Source organism: Monodelphis domestica, chromosome 3 (genome assembly GCF_027887165.1).
Source record: "Monodelphis domestica isolate mMonDom1 chromosome 3, mMonDom1.pri, whole genome shotgun sequence".
Classification (NCBI taxonomy): Eukaryota; Metazoa; Chordata; class Mammalia; order Didelphimorphia; family Didelphidae; genus Monodelphis; species Monodelphis domestica.
In genome coordinates this window covers 436,609,463-436,622,084 of record NC_077229.1, presented here as the reverse complement: position 1 = coordinate 436,622,084, position 12,622 = coordinate 436,609,463, and the positions used below count along the sequence as shown (strand labels likewise).

The following is a 12,622-nucleotide window of genomic DNA, read 5'->3' as shown; positions in this document are numbered from 1 at the left end:
TAGGCAATGAAGGTTAAGGAACTTGCCTATGGTCACATAGCTAAGAAATGTTTAAGACCATATATGAACCTAGGTCCTCCTGACTCCAAGCCTGGCTTTCTATCCTTCAAGCCACCTAATTGCTCCCTGTTGTTTTTTAAAACCTTTGCCTTCCACCTTAAAATCAATACTATGTATTAGTTCTTAGGTAGAAGAGAGGTAAGGACTAGGCAAAGGAGGTTAAGTGATTTACCCAGGGTCCCACAGTTAAGAAGTCTAAAAAGTCAGATTAGAACCCAGGTCCCTCCCCTGGTGCTCAATCCATTATGTCACCTAGCTATCCCTCATCCTTTGTTTTTGAAGAGGACCAATAATATCTTAAGTATGTAATAAGTACTTAAGAAACGATTGTTGATTAATTGGTTGATCATTAATATAGTACAGATTATAGACCCAACTATAGAAATAAATAACGGCCAAAAATAGAGCTTCCCAGAGTTGGCCCAGGCAAAACCAACAGGGTTGTTTATTAAAATTACTAATAAAACAACAAATTATACATCTATTGTACTTTGATTTACTAAGTAATTTCATCACAAATCTGTGAGATAGTGAGTAATTATTTCTCCCGTTTTGCTAATGAAGAAGCTGAGGCTTTGAGATATAAAATCACTTATTTAAGGAAATACAACCAGTAAATCCACAGAGAGGACTTGAACCCATTTCACTTGGCTCTAAGTTCTGTTTTTTGACTATGCCATGCTTTTGTATACATTACAGCATAGGCGTTTGGGTTTATTTCTTTTTTTTTTTCCCTTTTGAATTAAAGGAAGTAGGAATTTTCTCCACATCTGGGCTCTATATCTTTTGGGGCTACTCAAGGGTCACAGAGGCCAGTATAGGACTGAGCGGCAGCAGCAAAGTAAGAAATGAAGTAAATATCTGCTTTGGCGGTAGGAAGTATAATCATGGCAAGCTGTGTTGTTCATATATAACCTGTGTGAAAATTAAGGACAGATGGCTTTGGTTCAATCTGGGCAATTTATCAATAATAACAACCATTCTCTATGGTTCATGACGTGCGTCCGGGATTCCACTGAGATATATGATTTGGGCTCATTTCTAGGTCATGTCTAGGTATTCTCCGTTCCATCATCAGCACCAAATGAACAAGACAAGTTACATAGCACAGGTGTGTTATACACAACATAAAATGAAAAAAAAAAAGAACTAAGTTGATAGGTAGTCAAGAAAGCTTTTGCTATGGTAGAGCATGTCTTTGCCAGGGGCTTGAAACAATTGCTCTAAGCATATCATGCTACTCCTCTCTCCCAACCCCAGGTAGGGAAAGAATACAAGTTTATTAGGAAATCAAGCAATCAATCCCTGTGTGGAGCTGCCCTTTTCTCAGGGGTTGTTGCTCCAGACTTTTAGTGCCATCTTGGGGGTGAGCATCACAGTTGTCAGCAACCTTCCCCTCTGATAGGTTCTACATTTCTTCTGAATCTAGATTGTCCATATGATCCATGAGACCAGAGAAGAGCAAAGTCTTCTGTATGGTGGCTTCTTCCTCCACACCGTGGCTCTATGCCTTGTTGTTCCTCAGTTTCACCTCTCTCAACAGTATATAGTCTAGGAACTCCTTTACTATTCTATTTGGTTCCCCTTCTATTAGGGCTTGGAAGTTCTGCTGCTCTAGAGGCTATTTTGTCTTTGGAGTTGCAATCAGATCCTGTTGCTACTTCCTCAGAGAAAGTGATACAGACTTTTTAGGAGACTTCCTGGGCTAACATGTCCTAGATCTGGTCATCTTATTTATAGTGATCTTGTAAAATAGCCAGACTTAGGCAGCTGAAACACAAAAGGGGGCCCCTCACACAACCAGAAAGACCTTACGACTACTTTCCCTTTTCAGTGAAAAAGTCTATCCCTTACTCTAAGTTTAAAGAGGATAATTGAATCCCAGGACCCTCTTCCCTGATTCGAGGGCAGGAGGAGGGACTGAGAAGTATACTGCCTACACACAGTCAACACAATCCACTATCTTTTTAAGTATATAGTTTCTTTCTTATTTTTAAATATATTTATTTGTTTGTTACATTAAAATGCCCAGGTAACTCTCCCACTTCTTTCCCTCCCCACATTAGAGAAGGTATTACTGACAAAAACACATGTATATATAAAACAATGTTTCTTTCATTTGTTTCTCAGTTCTTTCTCTGGATGTGGACATACACAAGTCATTCTTCATATAATATTTCTATTGCTGTATAGAAAGTACTCCTGGTTCTGCTTATTTCACTCTTTATAATTTCATGTATGTCTTTCCATGTTTTTTCCAAACTTAACCTGCTCATCATTTCTTATTGATGCAGTAGTATTCCATCACAGTCATATGCCACAACTTTTTTAGCCATTCCCCAATTATTTAGGGGCATCCCCTCAATTTCCAGTTCTTTGCCACCACAAAGCAAGCCTCCATAAATATTTTGGACCATCTAGGTTCTTTTCCTTTTTCCCCTGATCACCTTAGGAAGTAAACTTAACAGTGACATTGCTGGGTCAAAAGGTAGACACAATTTTATAACTCTTTGGGCATAATGCCAAGACTGCACTCCAGAATGGTTGGATCAATTCACAGTTTCACAAGTAGTATTAGTGTTCCCATTTTTCCACATCCACTCCAACATTTGTCATTTTAATTAAATATCCATTTTCTTTTTTGTGAACTTAACAGATATGAACATTCACAAAGAAAAACAAAAGAAGTTTGCATATGGAACTATGAGCTTTTGTTACATGCATTTAAAATTATTATTAATAATAATAATTGCTAATATTTAAATAGCATTTACTATGTGTCAATGAGGCAGCTAGGTGGCACAGTGAATGGAGTACCAGACCTGGAGTCAGGAAGACTTATCTTCCTATGTTCAAATTTGACCTCAGACACTTCCTAGCTATGTGATAGGCAAGTCACTGAACCCTTCCTCAGTTTTATCATTTGTAAAATGAGCTAGAGAAGGAAATAAACAAACTGCTCCAGTTTCTTTACTAAGAAAACCCCAAATGGAGTCATGAAGAGCTGGACATGACTGAAAAATGACTGAACAACACCATCTGCTAGGTACTGTGCTTATTGCCCTACAATTATTTTCTCATCTGAGCCTCACAACAACACTGAGAGATAGGTGCTGTTATTATCCCCATTTTACAGATGAAAAAACTGAGGCAAACAGTATGTAAGTGACTTGCACAGGGTCACACAGCTATAAGTATCTGAACCTGGATTTGAACATAATTCTTCCTTACTTGGAGCCCAGCAACTCTGCTTGTCTGTTTGCTTTTTTGAATTTCCTTCTCTTCTGTGTATTTTTACATGCTTCACTGATACTATTTTCTTTCTTCTTTTTTTGAAATTACCCAGAGTTCTTCCTGTTCCCCAAATATAAGCCTTCCCATGTCACAGATAAGTATAATCAAAACAAACCAACACATTGGTTCCATGAAGTCTTTTTAAGGCTGGAAATGACTACTGCCACCTCTTTCCATATACATTTCCCAGCTCTCACCATTCTCGGGTGCCATGAAAATTGTCTTGAAGCAATTGCTTTAAGCCAGAAGAAGGTGCTAGAAACACTGAAGGGAGAGGCAAATTGGGCCACCTTCTGCTGATATTCCTGCCCCTCACAGCCAAGACCTACTTTCCCCTTATATAGACATGCCATTTGGTCACAAGAGATAGGAGCTAGACAAGAGAAGGATCAGCTAGATCCATTCATACTCAAGAAAAAGCTCTCAAGAAAAACAACTGAAAATTGATATAGGAAAGGCAGTGCATATATGTATAAGAGGGAGGACAAAATGTATAAGAGGAAGGCATTGTAAGGCAAATGATAGACTTGTCAACAAAACAAAACAAAACCTAGATCATAATATTGTAGATTTAGAGCAGGAATGAATCTCAGAATCCAGCTGTTGTCACCCACTTATATTCCAGATAAGGAAACCGAAGTCCATATGTATAGAATGACTTATCCAAGGTCACACAGGTGAAACTTTAGACTCAGATCTAACAATGTTAAAGATAGCCTTCAAAGTTCAGTGCTCTGAGACCCTGGTTCTAAAATGCACTAACAACTTTGGACAAGTTACCCTTTAGCCTCAGTTTCTTGAACTGTCAAAAAAGAACAGTAATATACTATTTCCCTCCCAGGGGTGTTGTGAGGAAAGATGCCGTGCTCCATAAAAAGTGAGCCGTTACCCAGATTGCTTTTGCCATATGTTTGCCTCTGCTCCTTATTTAAAGGGATTTATTATTCATTGGTGATACTGAATACAGTGCTCCCTTTGATGAAAGATGCTATGTAAATAAAGCTGGATTGGATTGCCATGAATCTCCCTACTTGCCAAGGACTTATTACTGTTTGATTTAAGTGACATAGCCACAGACCAGCAGCCAGGAGACAAGCATCAAGCTCTTTACAGCTCTGGCTTTGGCCCTTCTTTCATTTCTGAGAAGGAATTTATGGCTTTGTATCTAGCATGCATTTTTTCCCCCCTTTGGTAGGAAATTGGATCCACAAAGGGAAATCATATTAGCCTGAGAATTCTAGGCAAGAGCTCGACGATAGTCTTGAGTCTATGGGGCTAGTATTCAGGGCTGCACTCTGGCTCACCTTGGTTGAGATAAATAATTGAAAGTATGCCATCAACAAGATTTGAGCTTTGCAGGCTTATAAAGGAATCTGGCTTAGTGTTCCTTAATTGAAAGCAGGAGATGACCAACAGCATATCCAGTTTTTCTCCTGTGTATTGAAAATAGCAGGCTAATCTTGGTCCCAGAAGAAGAGATAATGAATGATACATAACTCTCTTCTCTCATTAGGGAGGCAGGGAACTACAGGGGCAAAATGTCACCCACATTTGTCAGGTTTGGTCACTGTATTACTTATTTTTTCCTTAATTGCTTTTTTATTTTCCAAAGAAAACTTCACTTTGAGAGGTGGTATGATGGAGGGGATAAAGTATTGGCCTTGGCATCATAAAGTCTTCTCATCCCACCTCAGCTACTTATTAGCTGTGTTATATTGGGCAAGTTACTTAACCTTTGTTGTCTTCCATTTCTTATCTGTAAAGTGAGGGTTTGAACTGTTGTTTTCAGTCATGCTTGATTCTTCGAGACCCCATTAAGAGGTTTTCTTGGTAAAGACTCTGGAGTGGTTTGCCATTTCCTTCTCCAACTCATCTTAAACATGAGGAAACTGAGGCATATGGGTTAAAGTGCTTTGCCAAGGGTCACACAGCTATCAAGTGCCTGAGAACAAATTTGAACTCAGAAGCTGAGTCTTCCCGACTCTAGGTTAAGACCTCTATCCACTGCACCACCTAGCTGCTTCTGAGGAGATTGGACTAGATGGCCCCAATTGTTTTTCCAGCTGTATAGCTATGATCCAGGTCCTGAGATAGGAACGGGGAAATGGGCATAAAGTAAAAGAAGAAAGTATCAATAAAACTTTTTTTTAAACAGAAGGAAACTAGAAGGCTAAATAACTTTTGGAGGCATTGTGAAATGTGTGCTGATTCATAGAAGCAAAATGTAAGCCCCTCTCTTCCCAGTTAGAATTTAGACCAGGAGAAGAGAGTCTGGGATAAGATCATCAGAACACAGGCCTTCAGTCAACAACCAATTAGCATTTTCAATCAGAATCTTAGATAAAGAAAGTCCTCTAGTCTAACCTCTTCATTTTGCAGATAGGGAAACTGAGGACTAAAAATGTTGCAACTGGCATGGCTTAGGTAGTTAATTAATGACCGAACTAGATTTAGAACCCAACTTTCCTGATTTCCAAGTGATTCTTAAGTTCATTCTCAAATAATAGTATATGGCACATTTGGTACTTGTAGTATTCAATGAACTCTGAATATGATAGGAAATAGTGAAAAGAGCTCCTAACTTGTAGTCAGGAAAGGTTAGGTTCTAATCTAGCTGCTGACACCTACTAGTTGTATATTTGTGGGTGAGTTTCAGGATCTCAGGTTCTTTATCTATCTTATGGGGATGATAATACCTGTATTCCTTCCCTCAAGGCAGCTAAGGGATTGAACACAGAACCTGGAGTCAGGAAAACTCCACTTCCTGAGTTCAAATCTGACCTCAGTTATTAAAGGCTCTGTTTCCCTGGGCAGGTTAACGTAACCTGTTTGCCTCAGTTTCCCCACCTATGAACTGGAGAAGGAAGTGGCAAACTATTCTAGTATGTTTATCAAGAAAATAGTGAATGGTCACAAAGAGTCCGACATAACTGAAATGACTGAACAACAACTCTTTTCTTCATAGGGTTTTTGTAACAAGCTAACAAGAGTATGTGTAAGCTCTTTCACAAAAATGAAATAGATTAGGCACTCAATAAATGTCCATAGTATCCTAGTGTTTGACAAACCCAAAGATCCAGGTTTTTGGAAGAAAAACTCATTGTTTGACAAAAACTGCTGGCAAAACTGGAAAACGGCATGGTAGTAAGTAGGCACAGAGCACCACCTCACACCATACACTAAGATAAAACTTATAGCTATTAAAGCTTAGCTCTGCATGAAGTTTTTGGGGAGGCCCCGAATAGAGGTCCATTCTTATTACTGTTATCAGCTAATAGAAAATAATGTCACTGTCCACAAGAAATTTGCTTTCTTTTAGGAGAGGACTGCTTGAAAAGATAGACAGTTGGTGCAATAGAAAGAGCCCTAGTCTTGAAGTCAGAAGAGCTGAGTCCTTACTTTTGCTTCGCTCACTTTTCATCCCGTGTTGTACACAGAGCACCGAGCTGCAGACCTCATGGAGAAGATGCTAATTTTAGATGAGCTTGGGTTCTGCAGAGAGAAAAGAAAGAGTTCAAGAAAATTGCAGGATATGGGTCTGACAGAACTGCAGAAGAAAGGGCCATCTGAGAGTAATGGCAGGAAGCTGAGGGATAGTGGGGTCAGGAAAGGCTGCAAGGGGAAGGTGGCCGTTTAGTTGGGCATTTTAACTCTGGAAACTGCTTAAGAGAGAGCAGCATTTATCCATCAATTGATAAGCAGGTATTTCTTAAGCACTAACCATATGCCATTACTGTCAGTCAATAAATATGTATAAAATGCCTACCATATGCTGAGCATATGCTGGGAATACAAAAGAAGGCAGAAGACAATCCCTGATCTCAAAGAACTCATAGTCTAATGGGAGAGACAACATGCAAACAAATATGTACAAACAAACTCTATGCAGGATAAATTGTTACTAACCAACAGAGTAAGGACACTGGAATTAAGGAGGATCAGGAAAGGCTTCCTGTAGAAGTTGGGATTTTCATTGAAACTTAAAGCAAACCAGGGGATCCAGGAGATAGAGATTATGAAAGAGGGAGGGCATTCTGGGCATGAGGGACAGCCAGTGTTTGAAGAACAGTATTGAGTTCAGTGTCACTGGTAGGTGGAGGGGTAAAAGATGAGAAAAGGGGGAGAACAGATGATGAAGAACTTTTTAAACCCTTACCTTCTGCCTTAGAATTGACACTCAACAGTTGGTTCCAAGGCAAAAGAGCTATAAGGGTGAGACAATGGGAGTTAAAGGACTTGCCCCGGGTCACACAGGTCTAAAGCAGAAGAACAGTAAGGGGGAGGCAATTGTGGTTAAGTGACTTGCCCAGAGTCACACAGATCAAAAATGTCTGAGGCCAAATGTGAATTTAAACCCAAGTCTGGATCTCTATTCACTGAGCTTTCGAGCTGCCCCTATGAAGAGTTGTGAATGATGGTTAGAGGATTTTGTATTTAATCCTACCAGGCACTGTGCTAGACTCTAGAGATACAAGAACAAACAATGAAAGAATTGCTTTTTGCAATGAATTTATATTCCAATGGAAGAGACAATCTGTGTATGTATATGGGGTAAATATAAAGTAAATAAATTCAAACACATACAAGACAGTTAAATATTTAGTAGTATGAGAGTGCTAGCAGCTGGGGAACTAGGAAAAACCATGTAGAAGATGGAAGTTGATCTTCAATTTAATGGAAGAGAAGTACTGCGAGCATCAGTTTTCAGGAGAGAGAATATTCCAAGAGCAGAGATGGGATATGGAATGTCATGTGTGAGGAACAGAGAGGCCAATTTGGCTGGATTAAAGAGTTCAGGAGGAGATTGAGGCTGGAAAGATAGTTTGGAACCAATTATTTAGAGCTTTAAAATCTAAACAATTTTATTTATCCGAAGTACAGTAGAAAGCCATTGGAATTAACTGAGTAGGGGAGTTCACATAGTCATCTCTGCCCATGAGGAAAATCACTTTGGTAGCAGTGTCTAAGACCAACTGGAGTGGGAAGACAGGAGGCAGAATGGTCAATTAAGAGACCTTTGAAACGATCTGGGTGAGATGATGAGGGCCAAAATGAAAGCGGTAGCTATTTAAATAGAAAAGAGACTGAATATGAGTGTAAAGATAGAAACAGTAAATTCTGGAAGCTAATAGAAATGGTTAATTTTATAATTTCGCCACATGGACTCTCAAGATTCATTATATCTAAATGCCCTTGGAAAGCCCACAGGAAAGTGCTTCAATTATTTCAGTCTTGTGAATATATAAGGATTATATATTAGAGAACATTTAAAATTTCTTATAACAGGGAAGTCTATTAATAATACATGAAAGCAAAAAGTAGCCAAATGCATAAAATAAAAATTTTGTGATTATGTATTTTGAATCTATCTGCATATCAGTCTTATCATTAACTTTCCCCAAATGGAAACCACCGAAGGATTCCTTTCCACTTAGGCAAATACTTCTAGTAAGAGCCAAGCAGAATAAAGAAAACCCAAAGGCACATGAAAATAAATTATGTACTGAAGTTGCCAACAAAGAGAGGGGCCATAGTGTCACTGATGGCAAACTCACTTCCATGAATCAAGTTGAGTCTTTATCCCCACGCGCTGCTTAGATTGTCTTCTGCAGCTGGTTTCTTGTTATCCTCACTTAGCCTCTCATGTTATTTTTCAAGGTTTCTGGGAAACTGTCCACCAATGTCAAAAATACCTAGTCGTTTTGCTCATTTTTGATGGGATATATCTCTCTGGCACTTTAAAGACCATCTAATAGATGCTTCTTCATTTTTTTACAATTAGTACCTGGGTGGGAACAGGAAGAGGCAGAAGACCTTTGGCAAGAATCAAACTGATTATAAGTTTCATAAATAACATACACATTATTAAGACCCTTTGTGTAATTAACTCAACATCAGATTTTCTCTGAGTTTGCTTGTTGGTATGACATAAGCCAGGGACAGCTAGATGACACAGTAGATAGAGAACCAGCTCTGGAGTTGGGAAGACTTATCTTCCTAGTTCAATTCTGTTCTGACATTTATTAGCCAAGTGGTCCTAGGCAAGTCACTTAACCCCGATTGCCTCAGCTCCTCATCTGTAAAATGAACTGGAAAAAGTAACAGTAAACCACTACAGTATCTTTGCCAAGAAAACTCTAAATAGTGTCATGAAGAGACAAAACATGAAGACACAGCTGAAAAAAAAAAACCAACTCAATAACAATGGCATTAGCATGATGGACATGTTGAACATTTAAACTTCCATTCTTCACAAAGTGAAGGAAATATATTTTTGATAAAGTTTGTCATGAGTAAGTCTGTTCTAGTTCATCAAATATTCTGATTAATAGAGGATTACATCTGTCATCAATACCTGAGTCAAAGAATTAGAAATGTAATTAAATATATGTAACACAAATTAAAATGTTCCCATGTGTTCATTCACACCATTCCACTGGCCTGACTCAGTGAAGTTCAATTCCACCAAGCACTCAAAACTCATCTTCAAAGTTTTCTCCAATTATTCTAGGCTATCGATGTCTATCTCTGTGCCCTTCAGTATGTATGGGACTCTTTCAGTTCCATCAGAGGCATCAAGAGCAAATGGAGAAAATCCTACCAGTAAGGATGGCTGTATACAGAATAGTCTACATAATTTCTAGTGCTCTCCCCTCATTTATAAACTGGCCCATTTAACTTCTTGATAAACCACCTGGATTGTTGAAGGGTTAGTTTAGAAAGCAAAAAATGTAAATTAAGAATTCCTGGCAATCATCATTCTTTTCCTTTGTCACAGAAATACCTACACACAAAAAATAAAATAAATTAAAAAACAACTAAACTAAATATGAGACAACTGGATGGTTCAGTGGATAGAGGTCCAGGCCTGGAGATAGGAGGTCCTGGATTCAAATGGGGCCTCAGACATTTACCAGCTATGTGACCCTGGGCAAGTCACTTAATCCCAATTGCCTGGCCATTTCCACTCTTCTGCCTTAGAATTGGTGCTTACTATCAGTTCTCAGACAGAAGGTAAGAGGTTAAAAACACACACACACACATACACACAAAAACACAAAAAAACCAAAACTAAATTAGAAAGAAAAGGCTATGTAGTGGCGTTTTTTCAACAAGAACTGAAATGCTGTTATGAGCACACACAATTGCTGGGTTAAAGTATTTTCCAGGGACTCATTATCCTGGTGTCTCTTGTTAGTTATTGATATACAATAGCTTTTAGTTCTGTGGGAACTTCACAAGTAGAGAACTTTTAGCACAATATAGGCTTTCATCTCCACTGACAGTTTGTTGGACACTTTGAGACAAAGGACAAGTTACTCCCACCATCCAGCAAAGAGAAAAGTTGTTCCCTTAGGCTGTAGTCTCAAAATCAATTTGCTATCTGTGTGTGTCTCATCTTACTAATTAGAACATTAAACGTAAAATTGCTTCATTTTATTCCGTAGAAGTGACCACATTAAACTGTTGTAGAAGTTCTAAAACTTGCCATTTAGTTTCATGTATCCTTTTGACTTCTGATTTTTAAAAAGCAGGAAACCAGTAGATTGCAGAAAACATCATCATCATCATAATATAGTGCTTTAAGGTTTATGAAATACTTTCCTCTCAACAACCTTGAAAGATAGGGCAGTACAAGTATCATCATTCCCATTTCATGAAGGAGGAAATTGTAGCTAAGAAAGGGGACTACTTGCCCAAGGTCACATTGATTATGACTTTGAGAACCACTGAGTGCTGGGCTCACCCTGCTTCCCCCCTACTTACCCACCCAGGGGAGAGAGGAAGCACCACCATTGGACTGCTGGGAAGGTGGGGTGGGTGATGTAGTTAGGTTTGGGGAGAGGGAGAGGCAAGGTCTCAAGCACTCTACTCTGTTCCTCTCTAGTTATATGAGCTATGATCCCCTCAAACCTAGCTCCTCTCCAAAGTGGAAATTGGGGGGGGCTTGAAAATTTCAAGGTATACCCTTTTTAGCCACTATTCATGGAACCAGAAGCCATTTCAAATACAACACTTTGTTGAAAGAGAGAAAAAGGTGGCCAGAAAAGAAGCAAAAAAAGCCCCAGCTTACAGGAAAACCCCTTATTTATAGGAAAATATAATCCTTAGGTTAAATGACATCATTCTGACACATTCACCCCATCACAGTCCAGCCTTCCTGAAGCAGGTATCCTACAAATTAACCTTTTTTTAGCAAATGATTAAAGGTTGAAATCACAGTGGATCCTGGGCTGATTAGGAGATCTACCTCCAGAGAAGCCACTATTTTCCCTCAGGCAAGGGACTCCTTTGAATGCAAATTGAACAGACTAAAGGGGAGAAGGGTTGCCTATAAAAGAAATTGGGGAAGAGGTTAAAGAAAAGGAAAAGGCTATTAGCTTAGCCTCTGAGAGGTTCATAAAACTTGTTCCTAAATCACTAGACTACAGTTTTGAACATTTTAAAAGTACAAACTCCAAAGACACATCCCCAAATCCCCCCAAAACCTTGAATCTTAAGACACTGGTTACTTCTGATAGTAAAGACATAAGTTGTTTTCTGTCTCACTCAGGACAAAGATAATTAAGAGGCCACTGTATTCTGAATGGAGTGGGGCAATCTGATCCTCCAAGGGATAAGGCCTAGAAGAGACCTGCTTACTAACTCCTCCTGGGGAGAAGGGGAGGGGAGCAGCCTAGCTGAGCCTTCCTTCAGCTTTCTGGGGTGCTGGGTCCTTGGTATGTGTGCCCATAGAGAGGTCTAGGCATGCCAACTCTGGCACATGTGCCATAAGTTCACCATCACAGCACTAAGCATAGTATACATTTATTTAAAGCAAGTCATACCCCATTAAACTCATTTCCTTTTTGTGATAGAGTTGCCAGATAAGGAGAATATTGTAGATATTATTAGGTATGTGTTAGAGCCAGTTAGCAACCAGCTTAGAAGAGCCAGTTTTTAAAATTTCAGAACATATACATCTCAGAAATCAATAAATGCTACAAATGAAGACTTGATGATTGTCTAGACTTAAGAATGTGAGAAAAATACAATAATGAAGATTAAAATTAAAAGTTTATATATTACATATTATTATATTTATTTTATATATTTATACATACTATATATATTTTATATTATTTATATACTATATTTATTAATTTATATTATTTATATCGTATATCATATTGTACATTTACATAATTATATATTATTATGTAAATTATGAGGAATAGCTGGTGGCTCAGTGAATAGAGATATATACCTGGAGGCAGGAGATTCTGAG

At 38.6% G+C, this 12,622-nt stretch overlaps 2 protein-coding genes across 2 annotated transcripts in view; one reads left to right on the top strand and one right to left on the bottom strand.

Annotated features, from left to right (window-relative positions):
• The window catches only part of LOC103106573 (negative elongation factor D-like), a 38,204-nt gene extending 29,067 nt beyond the window's left edge, over positions 1-9,137 (bottom strand). Inside the window, exons 1-2 of the mRNA XM_056824527.1 lie at positions 8,910-9,137; positions 6,754-6,846 (exon numbers count right to left, since the gene is read on the bottom strand). The gene's annotated coding sequence lies outside the window, so the exon portion shown is untranslated. The remainder of the gene's footprint in view (positions 1-6,753; positions 6,847-8,909) is intronic.
• CCBE1 (collagen and calcium binding EGF domains 1) overlaps positions 1-12,622 on the top strand; it is a 380,199-nt gene that overhangs the window by 280,145 nt on the left and 87,432 nt on the right. The window lies entirely within an intron of this gene.